This window comes from Cynoglossus semilaevis, chromosome 18 (assembly GCF_000523025.1).
Source record: "Cynoglossus semilaevis isolate Cse_v1.0 chromosome 18, Cse_v1.0, whole genome shotgun sequence".
NCBI classification, from domain to species: Eukaryota; Metazoa; Chordata; class Actinopteri; order Pleuronectiformes; family Cynoglossidae; genus Cynoglossus; species Cynoglossus semilaevis.
In genome coordinates this window covers 11,331,553-11,349,984 of record NC_024324.1, presented here as the reverse complement: position 1 = coordinate 11,349,984, position 18,432 = coordinate 11,331,553, and the positions used below count along the sequence as shown (strand labels likewise).

Below are 18,432 nucleotides of genomic sequence, written 5' to 3'. Positions count from 1 at the left end.
TCATTCTCTTTTCTACTGACTGACATCATACAATGTAAAGGAATATCCACAGTATCCTTCCCTAATATTCTTAAATCCACCCAACTTCACTATCTCCTATTTTACAACGACGTTAGAATGTACAGATTCTATCACTTCACTTCTCATATTTCCTTCAACAGTAACTCTTCCCCATATCCTCTCCAACACTCCCTTCTTTCCTATAAAGTACAGTACTTCTTTTCAGTCCATCCCTTTATCCCAGCAGCGCTTTACCCTTCAATTCCAGATGGTGTCTGGTTTGTGTCAAATGAGTGCACTGGTAACGTATCAACACCCACCAGGCGTGCTTTAAGTCAGAGGTTTGCGGTGGCTGATAACCTGCCCTGGAGCTGCCCTTTTCCTCAGGCAAACACTCTCACTATTTTTTTAAGGCTACGATTAGTGCAAAACAGACAAGCTCAGACCACATGGATGAGAAATGTCAGTTTGGTCAACAAAAAAAGTCTAAAACTCTGTTTTAAAGAACAAAAAAATACACATAGGTTTGAATAGCTACGTTTGGTGAATCAACAAACAGTTTAGGTTCTGCATCCTGCAGAATTTTTTTTTTCAAAATCAGAACTATTCACTGTTTGACTTTGAGCTCTGTAATAATGATAAATACAGCTCCGAAGACTGCAGACACTATAATAAAACCAAAAGACATTCTTCAAACCAAAGTGCATTTAAAGTCCTGTAGAATTTAGCTTTTTTTCCTGTTATGTGCTGCATTAAACGTTTTCAGTCTGTATCTGAGTTCGTAATGATAAATACAGCCAGTGACAACATGATACACCCAAAACACTTTCCACAACCCTGTGTCTCTTCAAAATCAATCTTCTGTCACAAATCACTCTCTCATGCTTTTTGAATCAGACTTGTTTCCAAGTATTTGTCAGTCAATCGTGAAAAAAAAAAACTCTTCTGAATACTGCAGCAGACGGACCTGAGCAGATGACAGGGAAACGTACCTACACTGAGAGACGTCTGAGTGCTTCAACAGAGCTGCAGGAACAATAGCATAGTTTCTGAGGTGATGCTCTCTGCCCCCCGCACCTTTACGGCCAAATTCAAACACAAAGAGAGACAAAGAACAGGTTTATTGTCTTTAACTGACTTAAGGCATTTTGTTTAACCTAACAAATTCAATGTTGCAGCCTGCAACAGATTCAGAAATGTTAATTCAGAATTGGTCAATTATAGTGGGAAAGTCAACAAAAATCATTATCAAAATTTGGAGATTTACTATAATCCAGATATAGAATCAAAACTGGGTAAGAAATGACCATCCACCTTTCAGACAATAAGAGGTTGCAGTTAAGGAAACTTAGCTGAATTTCAATAGAAAATGATCGATTCTGAAAGAATATTTTAGAGTTTTGATTTTGTATTATGTAGTTTTTTAAAAATGTAATAGTACTACTTCAAACTTAAGTGAGATGATTTTGTCATACCGAGAGAGAAAATGGATTACATTCACATCTTGATTCAATACATTAAGCAGACGTTTTTATCCAAAGTGACTTACAATTAAGCCAAAGCGGCCCCCCAACACCTGCCACAAAGCGCGTACTGTCTGTTTTTATGTATTTACGACAATTTACGACTTACAAATCTCAATAAGTTAATTTACAACAAATTAACTTATTAATGTTAAAAAAATGCTTACTTATAAACCACTCTAATAAATTACTAATTCAACACTTAAAAAAGTGCCAACTTCCACAGTGAATGGAATTTTCTAAAATTGAAAACCAAGCTAAAGGCTAACATTACAATATTTTGAATAGGTGCTACCTAACGCCGAGTTTTTTAATTAAAACAAGTAGCAACACACCTTTGAATGTATTCGTCAAGTTTGTCTGAAGTTTGTTTGTTTCTGTCGAGAAACCAGCAGTTATAGTATATTTAACCGGCAACAGGTCTTTTTTTTAACGTCTTTTTCCGCGTTAGCGCGCATTCTGGATTATACCATTTCCCCAGAAAGGCGGGGAAGTCAGTGGACTGTACATTTCCCCAGATATACCATTTCCCCAGAAAGGCGGGGAAGTCAGTGTACTGTACATTTTGCATTTCCCCATGATATATTTAAATAGTTAATATTGATAAATACATTAAAAAACATAAATTATATTTATTAATGTATATGTTTTAGTGTATTATTATTATTTATGTGTTGCTCGCTTATTTTGAAGTTAAAAGACAATTAAGTTTCTTATGTCTCTTTTTCAAGTGGGCCTATCCAGTTCAGTGCAGGTTAATGACCTCTGAAAACCACTTGTTTGTGGATTTTTAAGCCTTTCTACCTATGCAAATATACATGTATAGATGCCCAAAGACCTGTGCATATATACAATATGAGTGAGTGTGTGTCAGTAAGCGAGCGGCCAACATTGTGTGGGCTCTGAACCAGCTGTGTGGGCCATGTGGAGGAGGATGTAACATGGGGTCAGGAGTTGGCAGCTGGCAAGGAGGGAGAGAGTCCAGCAATGTCTAGAGGTCCAGACATCAGGAGCATCTTCAACACACTGATGTGTGTGTGTGAGAGAGAGAGAGAGAGAGAGGAAGAGAGAGGGAGAGAGTGAGGACAAGCTCATGTTGTGTGAGTGTCCGTGTCTATTAAATCAGATAGGCACATTAACACATTAACAAGAGTCCCTCCTCTGAAGAGAGTTCCTCCCTGTTAATAGTCACCCCCTGAGTCAGTGCACACACACACACACACACTGTCCACACAGAGTGTTGATTTTGTGGCTGAGCAGTCATTAACACCTTCACAGAGCGTCTGGTTTTCCTCTGACATCACTGATGGTTTTGACCCCTGGAGCAGGGAGGTCACAGACAAGTCACATGACTCGAATTCAGGGGGAAAACACCACATCAAGGCAGCAAGGGTCACGGAGAGTGTAGCAGAAGAATATTAACAACTTATCCTAAAGGTGTGACGATATCTTTGACAACAGTACCCTCAATAAAAGTATGAATTATGTAAAAATGTATATTTAGTACAGGGTTAGATTAGTTAATTGATGCAATGTTTAAAAGGAACAGTTGGAGAAAAAGAAAACTTTATGTAAAAGCTAAATATTTTACAAAAAAAGTAATTTGTGATTTGTCTTGAAATTTTACATTAGTTAATATGTCTTGTATCAGCTATATGTTCAAAAATATTACATAATATAAACACAACATTAATTTATGGCAAAAATATGGTATCTATCCTGGCAAAATAATATCAACCTGTAAACTACACTGAAAACCTCTGTGTGTATTTTGGTTTATTCTCCAGAGACAGTGCTATCAACAAGTAACGGTTTTATAGTGGATATAAATAGACTAGAAGTTGGACCTAATTATGTTAATGTTGTAAAAAGAGCACAAAATTATAAAGGAATAAAAACAAACAGCTCCATTAACAGCCTTAAGTTGTTAAAGTACCTCACAGTACAGCTGCTGCCAAGGTAACAAACATGTATCAGTACTGTTATACTACCACACATTATTACACGCAGCGACAATAGCTCCAGAGCGTCATTCAATACCGTGTATTTTTTTGAACCTTCCAAACCAAAGGCCATTCCAATCAAAGCCGCTCTAATCATGGCTGTCAGTGACTCCCAGCGGTGGATGTAATGTGTCTCACTTCCTGATAGAGCTTCTGTGCGCTGGCAGGTCTCGAAATATGCTGCAACATCTGTGAAGCTACTCGGGTCCTAACGTTTCAACCGTGCTCACAGCTAAAGCAAACAAGGGGAAACATATTGAGAAGGAATTAAGGGCAGATTTGAGACAGGCTGTATTGTTAAGCTCTCACCAGTGACCAGTCTGTTTCAGTCAACATCTACAGACCTGGCAACCACTTTATGGACCTGGCAACCCCGGCCAAGATTTGTAATGTACAAGGTACATTTGCAAGGTCTGAAGTTTTTATATATAGATATATTAGGATGTGTATATTTAATGCAGCCTATAGAGTCAGCAGGTTTTATGAGTAGAGACATTTTAAAATGACAAAAAAAAATGTAAGTATAAACTTTGTCGTCGGTTAAATTCTTGCAGTTGTCTTCATAATGTGGACCACAGCCCACTTCACATTTTCTCTTACATCCCATTGGATCATACAGGGTCATCTCTCACACACATAGACAGATACACAAACACAAGTCCACACACACCAGCAGGTAGACCATTTGTTCATTTGCTTGGTGAAAAACTGAACAGATGACGGCTTCTCCTTTCGGCCCAGTGCCGGTCGGGGTGGCAGTGGCGGTGGCGGCTGGCGGCCTCGTGCTCATCATTCCACAAAACCCCAGCCAGATGTCCCTGAGCCTGGGAGGCAGGTGGGCCAGGGCCCCCCTTCCACCACAGCGCGACAGAGCTGGCAGCTCTTCAAACCTGCTGGGTATAACCTTTAATTCACATGCTTTTTCTGGCAAGGCGGGCCGAGGGGCTGCCATCTGCCCAGCCTGTTGTGGTGCCGGGAGAGAGAGGAAGTAAGAGAGACAGGAAGAGAGGAAAAGAGAGAGACGGAGAGAGAAAATACAAGAATTGGAGAGACAGAGAGACAGTGAGAGAGTGGGTGGCATAGTGAATACCTGCCCTGCCCAGAGGCCACCACAGAGATTTTTATGTGGTGATATATTACTTTTATAGATACATTTTTTGCCCTGTATGACACACACGCAAACACACACACACACTAGAAATTCCTATCCCTGACCACAGTTGCTATTATTCTTATATATTTTATAATTCTATTAAATATTTACTATAGCATAAAATAGATTATAGATATATATTATATCCTTATCTCAATCCATATCCAAACTCTAATATGACCCTAGTTCTGACCACAGCTCCAAACTATAGTCCAAAGGGACTTATTATCATAATAAAATGTCTCTGTAAGTATAGTTACATTAGAAATGGATTAAAATTGATTAATTTACTTAAAAACTGATCAATTAAGTAATGAATACTTGTATGTACTCCTAAATCACAATAAATCCAGGTGGTGCAGTTTGTTCATCAGTACAAACGCCACCCTCTGTTCGTGTTTTCTATTTTTCCCTTCATTTTACTGGTCCAAAAACACAATAACTAATTACATTCTACTGTAAATCCATGGTAACCTTTGACTGCAGGCCTTACTGAATAAGCTTTAAACAGATGTGATGTAAATGGTTCTCACTGTGACTTTACACAGTGGTTTTTTTTTTCACAGCAAACATCATCCTCTTGGAAGAAATGACTTTTCTGTCCAAGCCTTGCAGATGCTCAACAGATGCAGGAATTTTCACTTGAGTCAAACACAAATTAGATTGTTTTACAGTATAGCCTTTCATCTGTTCAGTGAGCGCAACCTCCGTTGCCTTACAAAGTACACAGCATGAAGGGAAGGACTGTGGCGCTCACCACAGATGTCATTAATAATCCCCAACATAATGGAACGCAGCTGAACCCTCAGTCATGATACAGTCAACAAAGGTGGCAGAGCTCAGCCTGGAGGTGAGCAGGAGAATATGGCAGCTTGAGTCATAAACACAGAGGACGAAAAAAAAGAAAAAAGAAAACCAACCAAACCATATTAGAATGTGTGGAATTACTACCAAGCTGAATTAACTGATAAGATCCAGGGAGGAACGGAGAAACAAATTGAAAGTGTCTTATCTACTGATAGGAGGTAAATCTTGAGGAATTGTTTATTTTTTTATTTTCTACAAATCTGTGTAGATGAAATGTTTAAAGATAAAGCGATTTGATGGCAGCAGTCAGAGTGATAATAAAAGCAACAGTTATTTTAAGAGTTATTATTTTCGAGGACTCACATTACCTTTTACATATTAAAATAAAATAAAAATAAGACGAACGTTTGTAGCTCTATGTTGGTGAAGTCCTATGAAGGAGAGCTAACAGGCAACACTGTGGAAGAGTGGTTTGTGCTCCTGCCTTACAGGAAAATCACCGGTTTAAAGGTGGAGTCTGTGTGTTTCTGTGTGTGATTTGCATATTGGTTGTTTATGTGTTTGGGTTTTCCCCAGCTAATCTGGCTTCCTCCATTAGTTCTAAAACGTACAGGATTAGGTCAATTTAGTGGTGGTTTCACTGCAGCGCCCCCTTCTGTCATCATATGTCTAATGTGTCCTACGTGGACACAGTCGCAGCTATGGCTTCAAACCTTTAACCAAATAAATAAAATTCCAATCAGTGAACATTTCCATCTGTGGCAGAAATAAAGACATTTTTAAAAAACTGAAATTGATTTGCCTGCTGGGGCCTATTACAGAGCTTCATGCCCTGTAGGTGGAACCCAGCCCCCAGTTTGGGAAGCACTAGATTTATTTGACACCATAGATTTATTATAGGTATGACATGTTGCTCTCTGGTGGACTGGTGCAGGTAAATGAATGATTCTAATGCTAAAGCATCACGACACAGTTATTTGACTGTGACTAGTGCAATCAGTAGATCCAGAGTATGTCTGGGTCTAATCGTGGAGAATTCAGTCATGTGCTGTAATATTCTCACTTTTTCCAGCTTTGGAGAAAATAAGATAAAAACAAAAAATGTGTCTGAAGATCAGAGAGACAGAAAAGTGGGAGGAAAAAGATCCAGACAGAGAGGGAAGCTGGATCAAGTGAGATCCAAGGAAGTAAATGACAAGAGTGGACGAAAGAGACAAAGAAGAGGCAGAGAGAGAGGGAGAGAGAGAGCGCTGACAGAAGGCAGATGATGAGAGACACTCATCACATGAGAGACAATGGATGTGAGGAAGATTCCAGAAACAGAAAAAAAGAAGACATAGGTTAACATGAAGAATAAGGAAGAGAGAGACAGAGAGGGGGGATAGAAGGGGGGGACACAGAAGCAGCCACAGGCCTGCTGTGCAGTGCATGGCTGAGGCTCATCATTCAGCTAATTATGATCAGGTTTTTCCCTGCAGGTACAGCAGCCCTGCAAATGGAAAGTCTTTGTTCTCACACGGCCCAGTGGAAGCAACGGGGCATGGCGCCATGCAGATGAGATGTGTATACATACATACACACACTAACACACACTCATACATAAATCGATATACAGAATAGATATACACACACACACAGGCACAGGTAAAGGCATCTACGCAATACACACAAGGATTTATTATGACCTAAGGAGGTACACCCATTAGTACTAATAAAAAGGTCAAAAATATATATGATATATATGATATAATATAAAATATATTATATATTACTGTATAAATATATAATGTATTTTTTGGTTGAAAAAAGTAAAAATTTAAGTTTCTAAATTATACATTTTGGCCTACTGAACAAATTAATTCATTAATTAAATTAGGAATGTTCCATTAAAACAAAAGGAAGAAAAACATGTTCTTAACTTTTGACAAAACAAAGAGCAAAACTGATCTGAAAATTTAAATGTTAATATTTCCGTCCTAACTGTCCTTACAGCAATTACTCCAAAATCACAAACACCTCATTTGTGAGGTCAAATATCAAACCAAATTATCCGTAATGGCAGCAGTTACCTGTCAGGAGCACACTGTGAGGTTCATGGCCACTGAGCAGCACTCATTATTGGAAATTTATGGGCATTTCAAACCCATGATGATAAAAGGGACTAATGATTGCTTTATTAATAAATAAAGCCAAAGAGACAGGCTGCCAAGGCACAGGCTTCGTCTGGATGCATTAGTGCCCTCTTTATTTCAAAAGCCACTTTCTGTAAAAGCGGAAAGTTGTTGCACATCTTTAATTCCCTTTATTTATCATCCAGAGGTTTGGAGTTGAAATGGATCACAGCAGTTGGAGAAAAAAGCGAGAATATCGGAAGAAAATGGCAAAAGGGAGTCGACAACAAGTTTCTGTGATGCAACAGGGAGAAAGGAGGTAAACAGCCAAATAAAACAAGGCGCGGTATTTCATAAATGTTGATGGTTTTCTTGTAATTTGTAACTTCTTGAAGCCGAACAAATCCCTGCTCAGGTGCACAAGGAGAGCGAGGCTGTTCAAGGATCCTCTCAGACAAAAACCACAGGTGTCAGTCTGAGAGGCAGAGAGTCTCTGTTGGCTGCTGCTGCTGCATGAGACACAGAGCCTGAGAATCAAACCTTTTGTTAACACGCAACTTTGAAAAAGTAGCATCTGTGCACAGCAGAGGGAACGGTCAGATGGAACAGTTGGAGAGAACAGTCAGAGGGAACAGCTCACATCAAGCAACCAGACTGTCTGTTTAATCCAGGTATATTCTTAACGTCTTCAAGAATTCACTGTAAACTAAACCAAAGAGATCACACAGATCTAATCTAATCCAATTTAATCTAATCTAACCTAATCCAATCCAATAAAGTGATATTGGGATGCATAGTGGTGAAGTGGTTCCTGGTTGAAGTGGTTGTCTAATCACATTACTAAAGTTCAATGATTTAAAACCAACAATCTATTCAAGTATGAAATCTATGAAACAGTTTTAAACGTTAAAATATAAAAAGAGAGATGAAAAAACAACAACAAATACACAGTATTTTAGACATGAAATGCTTCAAGATTGTCCAGCAGGAGTCACTATCACCTGGTGAAACAGTGTGATATTTTACATTGCTACAAATGAAGTGCGCCATGTGTCCTGTTGTTGTGACAGGAAAACAATGAAGAGGTCAGAGAAATGCTGTACTAGTGTGTACTGCAGACGAAGCAACGTGTCGCAATAAAGCAAAGGGACGAATTTGGGAAGTGCTGCAATAATTTAGGATAAGAAAGGAAAATAAACCTAAAATAAAACTTGTGATTCAATTTAAATACTCTGATAAGTGACACTAACCAACAGGTGGAAGGAGAACATTGGGTTTTCTATCTGGCTTGTTGAAAAAAGTATTATTCATAAGAGGTATTTTGAAAAACAAATGCACTAGAAAGATTAAAAACAATTCAACCTTTCTAATCACCGGTGCTCGGACTTTGATTAAATTCCTCTAAAACACTGGCTGAAAGTTAGACAAAGCCTCAGTGTTGGCACGCTCTCCTACACACCATTGTTCCTGGCAGTATTCTTAGATGACGTCTAGGATTGCAGGCCCCTGGCAGCCAGGGAGGATCTCTTGGCATGGCTCTCCACCACTCTCCTTCTGCCTTCTCTTGTTTACAGTACAAACACATCTGCCTTTCACGCCTAAGTGGCTCCTCAGAGTAGTGCAACGGTAAACAATACACCCCCCTGCTCCCTGAAAGAGGTGTGCAGTGCAAAATAATGTCCCCAAAGCTGAGAGGACTTGGCAAAACACAGAGGCTGTTTTAATGAGCTGCTTATCACTGAGTGGGTGACTGGTGTGTGTTTCAGAAGGACCTCCAAGGCAGCAGACTACTATCTATCTGTCACTGTGTCAGTCACTGACAGGAAACTCATTTCAATTATATTTTAAAAGGTGATTTATTTTCCCTAATTGTTGCTGATGCATTGTATGAAACAAAGTATTTATTTATTTTATTTTGGTTTTATTTTCTTCCCACCTACAGAAGGTTGTTTCAGTCTACCCTGTAGATTAATATTTCTGTACTGAACAAAAACAAATTCTAGATTAGATGATGAATAAAAGATTCAAATATCAGAGCCAGCTAAGGAGAAAGTGAGCAGAGCTTTTACACCAACAGCACATTAGAATTCAAAACTGTCTCTTGCCTTACACTAAGTGTCACCATAACAGAGTAGTCCTTTTTCTATTTGACCAAATATCTCTCAAACAAACAAAGTGACTTGGTGAGCTGTAGACGTTCCTACTGTGAAGATACATTAGCACACCATGTGCTACGGACATAAGGCAGAGACACAGAACTGAGCTATACTGTGTAACATCGCACCCCCCATTCCTGGAGGTACTGCTCCATCTTCTGCATCTGGAATGCATCCACATACTCTCTGAAAACATGTTATGAACGCAGTATGCAAACTAAGCCTTGAGCACAACTTAGGCTTCAATATGTTATTGTTTGCATACAGTAACAATACTTGCATCAACTCATGTACTTTTGAAATCAGACATAAATATACAGCATATATAAGGTACATTTGTATCTGCTGAATTTTTTAGAGCACATTACGCCCTGTGAAAGAGTCATACTTTAAATTAATTCCTCTCTCTCTTTATGGCAGAGTTAGCCTGAGGCTAACAGGAGGCGACTGACAGTCAGACTGTGGAACAACTACCTAACAACCAAACTAACCAGATAGTCAGTCAAGGAGTAGCTGACTCCCAATCCAGGCAGCCAGTCAACAGCGAGCGGTGCAGCTGAGCGTCTCGTTGGTGCTTCACTGCTCTCACTTTTCCTCCCAGTAGCTACAATGTGGGATTGTTTACAGCTCTTTTTATAGTCCAGTGAATAAGCCCTTATTTTCTCCCAATCTACCCCTGCTGAGAGAGCCAGCCCAGACAGTGGGAAGTGGCCCTGGGAAGTCGTAATTATATTTGGCAGCATGTGCAGAGTGCCACACATACACAGGCTTAAATAACCATACTTGCAGTTGCATACAAAGACATGTGAAAGGATGTGTACTTACAGCTTTAACCTCCCAGCGCTAAGTGCTGATGTGTAGTTAGTACACATAGGAATCTATCTATCTATCCATCTATACACTAAAATAGACTTTATACAATAGACTTCTATTTAAGACAACTAGACTTTAAGCTAAGAATTGATAAGGCGGGCTGCATTTGGCCCACGGACCTTGCGTTTGATAAATATGCGTTAGATAATTGAAACAAATTAAAGTTAGCAGCAGGGCACACAAATAATTTCCTGCAGAATAGAATCCATTTGGTCGAATATATTCTGTACCAACTGTATGTTGACTGTAACTGTTTAAATGTATTAAATTCACAGCTGTATATTCATTTCCTGTTATCTATGTCAATTTGGCTGCAGATTAGGACGGGGTTGAGGCTGTGGCACAAGACTCGTATTGAAATAATAGTAACAGTCGGTGTAATCGCCGGGCCTTTTCCCTCAGCAGCAGTTCAATGAGTTCTCTGGAGTGCCGCTTGCATCTTTACGGCGTGTGTGAGTACGCCATAATCCATTCCTTTTTGTAAAAATGCAATTCAGCCTTTGAGAGTAACAACACTAAATGAGATGAATAGGCCATCAATTGTGCCAAAGAACATTTGCAGAGGACGGCAGCGGTGGGCTCCAGGCAACTGGAGGTAAAATGGTTTATATTCTTCCCTCTCACAAGCCTCAGTTAGGGTTTTTTTCTTAAAGAGCCGAGGGTAAATGCTATATTCAGTGGATGCTTTCACATCACCAGAGCTGTGGTTGGAGGATGAACTGGATCATAGTTTAGCAGAGTAATCATAGGAGCACCAGTTAGAGCAGTAATTCATACATATAGATAAAAGTTTGCTAAAAAAAAAAAAAAAGAAAGAAAAAAGTCATAATAATAATGTGAGGACATTTAGTATTAGAGAAGAAAGAAGAAAACAGCAAAGTGACAATACAAACATGGAGCCACTGAAACACATGACATTACTAAGATATGACATTATTATTATTATTATTATTATTATTATTGAGAGTGAGACAGACGAGCAGACAAGCCGGGGGCGGGGGGCGGGGGGGGAATCAGGATTAACGTAGGAAAAGAAAAGGAGACCTTGTTAAGTATATACTAGTGTGTGTGAGTCAGGGGGTGACTGTAGGTGTGTGTCCTTGAATATGATCGGAACTGTTAATGAGGGGGGATTTGTGGGAGGGAGGAAGGTGACAAATACAGAAAAAAGTAAGTATTTAACACAATATCCACGCAAACATACTATATTTTTAAAATATAAATATAATTGTATGTGCACTGCATTTAATCTGAGAGAGGCTGGAGCAGCAGCAGACAGAGAAGGATTAGAAAATAGGAGAAAATTGTAGAAGGTTGTGATAAAACACAGATGACAGAACGTTTCTCTATGTGACACTCACACACACAAATTCGCTCTCTCTCTTTTACTCTCTCTCTCATATAGACATATTTAAAAGACTTATGTATTTTACCATTCAGAATCTGTAAATGATTTGCCGTGACCTTTTCCTCTGACTGCTTCTCAGGTCAAGGTGATGGAATAATAAGGACAAGATGTGAAGAAGGTCATTTAACGATCATGGAACACATTTAAACAATAATTATTTCATATATATACACATATATATTAATATATATATACACACATTTCAGGCTGTGGGATTTATTGAACAAAGTTATCAAGTGTTAGTGTAAAGCCAGATGAATAATTAGACCGAAAAAAAACACACAATTATTGTATCTATATTTTCAAATGAATATTTCATGAACTGAACTTGCACTGTCTGCATAAAGCTAAGTATTTCACACGTAGGTGTGTGTGTTTGTTGCTAATACCAGGGCCACAGGTGTGTGTAGTGAATCATTAAAAGCAGTTTTTCTACTGATACCCCCCCCCACCCACACACACACACACACACTCGGCCTCTCACACAGTGTCTGCTGATGTGTATTATATTTAATGACACCTCCTGACTGTGGTGTTGGACTTGTCCTTCACATAGGTATTAGCCCCGTCTGTGTAAATGCCACATTAGCCCTAAGGCCTGACAGCTCAACCTGCCTCGCTCTCCCATCAGTCACCCCCTCACAGTGTGTGTGTGTGTGAGTGTGTGTGGGAATGAAGGCGAAGGATAATTAGAAATCAAATGCAAATATCACAGGAAGTTTTTTTTCTTTCTGAACACCTGTGCAAACTACCACACCCGTCAATGTGTCACACTGTTTGCGTGGGCGGCCCCTACAGTCCGGCCACCTGTCTGCTGCTGATAACGTTATTTTACCATGGTGTGATGTCACTTTTATACGGCTTTCTGATAGTTTATTGTTTGATAAAAAAAAACTTTCTCTGCTCCATGAAGCTGGTTTGACTTCTAAAGTATTACAGGACAGTAGCAGTACTCTGAACTACTCTGTAAGCTACATAACTTACTGCCACTGCAGGGCAAACAGACATGGTCAATTCTGCATGAGTCAGTCATAAAGCCCTCTTTGATTTTGGACTTTTGCCTTTTTACCCTTTGACAGAGTGACAAAGATGATGCAATTAAAAGTAAAAGCAACATGAGAAAAAGTTCTCTCTGAATGAAAGTCTTTCTTCCGCTAGCGTCCCTCTGCCTGACTGATATGTGCCCTGACCTTTGGTGACCTGTGGCCTCTGAGGACGACAAAGAGGGGAAGAGTGGACAGTGGAGGGCAAGTAGAGAGATGGGGGGGCAGATTGTGTGTGTGTGTGAGAGAGCGAGTCCCTACTCTGCTTTTGCCCCTGGGGGTATTGACCGTCTAACTCAAGACAGTGATGTTCTGATGTTTATCAAAATCTAGAAAAAAACATATGCTACTGTCAATAAGGCCTGCCTGCAGTCCTGGTCTATCTATTATATCAGATTTCTGAAACTCTAGAGAAATAAAACAAAACCAAAAGTCCACCACTAGTGAACAAAACCTGGATGGTGAAAGTTAACAGTATAAAATCAGGATTCAGTTTTTATCTCAAATTAGAGTTTGTTATTTGACTGAGAAAAAAAAAGGAGAAGAGAAATGTTGCTATGTGCTATGTGCATTTGCCTGATGGTCCCCAAATGCTGACAACTGCGCTGAGGCTGGTTACCTCTGTGTCATGTGATCTCTGTTCAGGTTTGTTTCACGCACAAAGAGGGAACGAATGAACAAGACGGAGGGTGAAGAGGAAGATTGATAGCCAACAATCTTCGCGGAGCATGTATCATCTGCCGTTGTGACTGTTGCCAAAACACGACGACTGCTGCTTCAGCCTGTTTAAATGTCAGCGCTAATGATGTAGGTTATGCTTCTAATGTAACTAATGTGTTGTTCCTCTGGGGTTTGGTTTCCTGCCCAGGTCAGACACGTGCCTGTGGACCGTGAAGATGGAAGAATGGCTAATTGTTCTCAACCGGCTGTTTGGGCTCAAATTAGAACAAAAGTGGGGGAAAAAAATGAAGTTTGATTTTAATTAGTGGGTGAATTTGATTTCAATTCAAATTTCAAGCCTACTGCTGTAGTCAACCCAAGGTTTAGGACAGATTATTTAACAGGGGCAGTACTTTAACAGACAACTAGTCCTCCTTTGAGGAATATAAATAATTTGTACACTAATCTAATGGATGTTCAAAAACCCAGCTTTTCCAATAACAGCAAGAAAAGTAAGTAATGTCGCGATTTTACAAGAATAAAAACTCTTAGGTTGGTAATTTTTTTGAACAAATTAACAACAACAATCAATGTAATCCCCCACAGACAAAAATGAGTACCAGTTACCAGTTTATGTTTATAAAAAGTCTTTGGGCAGAAAATATAAAATATCAAGTTAACCAAGAAACTGTTTAAAGGTAAATATTACCACAATATTGGAAAAAAATAATAAAAAAAATGGGCAAAAAGTTGCTTAGAGTATGAGCGTGTGTCCTTCAGGTAAGATGCATAAAATATTATTTTGTAAAATTCGTGGGTCAAGTAAAACCTACCCACGTGTCACTAATGCAATAGAGCAGGAAGCAAACTATTGATGTTGCTGCACCACCAGTTGAACACAAACCGCCTTTAAATATAAAAATAACTATGATTTAAACATATAACACAGTCACAGCTTCATTTAGTAAATAGTCAAATCCCTGAACCTTCTCCACACTGAGGAGCCTGACGGCTGACAAACACCGCGTTCACCGTGAGAACACTTCTTCCACTTCAATGCATCTGCATGCAACAGCGCTCGCTTACTCTCTGGAACACTGCCTCACCGGGGAAAACGGAGCTGAGATCTCCTTACGTATTCAAGGAAAAATCATCACGGACCAGGAGGAGATGAGCTGCTGGTCTAATTCCCTCAGGTGATTCCATGCACACTCGTGCATGGCCAAACCATTTTGGGAAATCTCGGCTACATTTCTGGGAGGCATCACTTGGTATTAGTGTCTAAAGGCCATATGTTGGAAAAACATGGAAATATTAAAAAAAAAGTCGAGTTAAATATTCTATAGAAAAGCTGCAGGCAGCAAGCAACAGAAGTGGGTAACTTCCTGTGTGACCCTTTGACCTGGGCCAACGTTTGTCGCTGCCCTGAATATGCCACTGACAAATTCAATTATTGTACTGTCTGTAAAATAAATTAGCACGGTTGAAAACTAGTTGAACTTGTTTAAGTTTTTTCTCACTTATTAAATGGTAAAAATGACTCAGGACACAGACGTCAGCTTTGACTAGAGGGAAACTGAGTCACACACCATAAAGAAGTCAGCAGAGAGAGAAAGAAGCCACTGGTTATTAACCAAAGTGCTGACAACTTCCTCGCTGCTCTCCTTTCCAATTTTACCAGTTGTGTACAAGAGGCCTGGTTCTCAGACGTGTGAGTCTCAAGTGGCTCAGGGCTGGATGGTTTACTCAGGGTGTTGATTCTGCTGGGAACTGAAGGATAGGATGTCAGCTGCTGCTTCCTGCTCCAGCCAGGAACAGGAACTGGCTGTGCTCCATTGTGTGACAGTGTGTTTGTCCATATCCGTGTGTGTGTGTGTGTGTGAGCGTATGCTTCTAGACAGAGGACTGGGCAACAAGCCCAGGTGCAGCAGAGCCCAGGTGTTTCTCTATGATGAACACAATGAGCACGTGCAAACATGGAGGGACAGGCAGGCAAATGGAGAGGGATCCAGCCCACACCTGTTGAGCACCTGCACTGTCTGCCTATGACACAGATTACAGTGTATTTGTGTAGCATCACACACACACACACACACAAACACTGTAAAGGAATATTACTGCATCATCTTCACTATTCTACTTTTATGTCTCTTTGTGTTCTAAACTTTTCTCTCACCTCCCCTCACCCTCTCTGCCTCCCTCCGCTCTCCCACCAAGCTCTTCTGTCTCTGTGTCATTAGGCAGCACATCAGGGATTAAAAAAAAGCAACGGGAGGACGAGAATCGCAGCGGAATCCACTAAGTCTGACATTACCACACACCTCACAAAACACGGGGGAGTTTCTAATCTGCTGCACAGCACAATCCTGCTAATGCATTCAGATCTGTCACAGAGCAAACACAGGTTGGCAGAGAATTTAATATTCAAGTATTAATGATAAGTTTACCGTGGGAGGGCTGAGGGTGTTTTTTTTACATAAAATCCGAAGCTAACTGCTATTTTCCTGACAATCCAATAAGCCCAATAAGCCTACTGGACAGTGATGGGTGACGTCATTGTCCAATAGGAACCTGGCTACAAACAACCATGTCAGACAACGTCCTGAAATCACCAGGATCCATTTGGACAGTCCTGCAGCCAATCACACTGGGTGTCCAACATTATGTGCCAACTCACATCACATATTATGTCCAATTAAATTCCTATGTCTGCACAGGACTGTAAATTTCAATTATATTATATTTTATTATAAACTGTTTACTTGTGTTTTCAATCTCCTACAGCAGTGATCATCAACTGGAGGCCCATGGGCTGAAACCCTGTCGTCTGGCCCTCAAATAAATTCCAAAATTGTGAAGATCAAATGGAAACCAGAATTTGTCTGTTCAATTTCAGTCCCTCAGACAAATATCGTTTTTGACCCCTGCTGTATGAGGCAAACGCACATGTAACGTTTACTGCAAGTAACTCAAGATATTACTGAGCAACAAACTTTTTAAAATAAAATCATACCATCAGTAGACGGGGAATCCAAAATTTTAGCTCAACAACATAACACTGATGACGGTGAAGGGAGTGAAATCAACGTACGTTTCAGCTGAACTGTAGGAGTGGATGTAAAGTCGTGGAGGCAGCAAATCAATAAGAAGTGACGACTGACAAGAGTGTGTGAGGACATGAGGGACAGAATGTGTGAGGGCAGCAGTAGTCCTCGGCCTACTTTGTGACATGCATCATCAGTCCTGTCTCCTCACTACATCTCCCTAATGGTAACACAACGGTGTGTGTGTGTGTGTGTGAAACTGCAGAAGCAATGAACCTCCTAGAAAGAGTGACTTGCAGCAGCAGGAGTGTGTGTGTGCACGTGTGTGTGTGGTAGAGATAGGGACTAAATGAGCTCCTGGCGGGACTGACCCTCCCTGCTTTTCACCAGTCCGTCAGAGAGACTGAGCGCTCCAGTGGAGCGTGGACAGAGGCATGGTTCTGAATATTGAAAACACACACACACACACACACACACAGTCGAGGCTCCATAAGCCACAAATTACACAAAAACTGAGCTTTTAGAAACGGAAAAAACACGCCATACTGTCACGTGACATCACCCTGCATACAGAAAATGTGACAAAATACTGAAACGTATTTGTTTATATGGAAAGCAAAGAGAAAGCCCAGTGTGAAGTATTAGCTCAAGGATCATAATTATAATTATTATGGTTCTTACACATGTCCATACAGTAAAGACTACTTCATGATGCGTGGTGTATGTATGGAGGTGCGGCCATGTTGGGTGTTTTGTGTGTGTTTTTTGTTGCGTGAACATGTTTTCTGGGCTGAGTGTAATTATTCTTGGTGACATACCTCACATGACTAATGAGAGAGATTTGGGAGCGTGGCGTGGAGCTCATTTGTCACAGGTTGGTGGGTAAAGCTTCAGTGCGTCTGGCTTCTACGGTAAAGTGGTTAAGGTCGCAGTAAATGCTCCGGCGCAGACGCCGCTGCCGCTCCTGCCGCTGCCTGATTAATTCCCTCTGTTTGACTTCCTGCAAAACACAAGTCAATTGGCAGGTATGTCACATGGCATGTAAACTGACGTCACGCTTGTGGACTTGAGTAAACGTCTAAATATCCAGACTACTGCTGTGTGTGACGTCATGCAGCGTCTCAACTATGAGCGCCGTGTGGCTGACTTCAGTTTCACACACAAACACACACGAGCTGATTTGTTTCTAATCAGGGAAGGTCGTGACACAACACCAACACCAGTGAAGTCAATGCAAGTTAATAACCCATCACTGATGGAACAGCCCTGTGAAATAAACCCATCTATGGGGGAACGACGACAGGCTTTTGGACCATTAAAGAAAATTGTGGCTGGGATTTTTTTTAATTCATTAACTTTTAAGACTGAACGTAACGACTACACCTGCATTTAACAGCTAAATATAAACCTTTAGGAACAGACAAGGATAAAATATCACTGGTAATTAAAGTTAATGTCAAGGTGTTATCTGGAGTACGCACGACCTGATCAGCTGTGTGGAACCCCTTGTTTCAGATAATTTAATATTTGTGATTATTCACATTACTCTTTCACATATGATAGATGGACAAAGATTTTTTTTATACATGAAAAAACCTTCACACCATACAGAAAGACCATTTGTTAACACCGAGGATTGAACCGCAAACCT

At 40.2% G+C, this 18,432-nt stretch overlaps 1 protein-coding gene across 6 annotated transcripts in view; it reads right to left on the bottom strand.

Moving 5' to 3' along the window:
* The window catches only part of runx1t1 (RUNX1 partner transcriptional co-repressor 1), a 249,532-nt gene that overhangs the window by 96,126 nt on the left and 134,974 nt on the right, over positions 1 to 18,432 (bottom strand). For 4 of the 6 annotated variants that reach the window (XM_017041194.2, XM_025065046.1, XM_025065045.1 and 1 more), the window contains 2 exons: positions 17,600 to 17,781; positions 993 to 1,077 (listed from right to left, as the gene is read on the bottom strand). The gene's annotated coding sequence lies outside the window, so the exon portion shown is untranslated. Of the gene's footprint in view, positions 1 to 992; positions 1,078 to 1,858; positions 1,988 to 17,599; positions 18,393 to 18,432 lie in introns of those variants that run through there. The other 2 variants (XM_025065048.1, XM_017041192.2) reach the window with 2 other exon arrangements.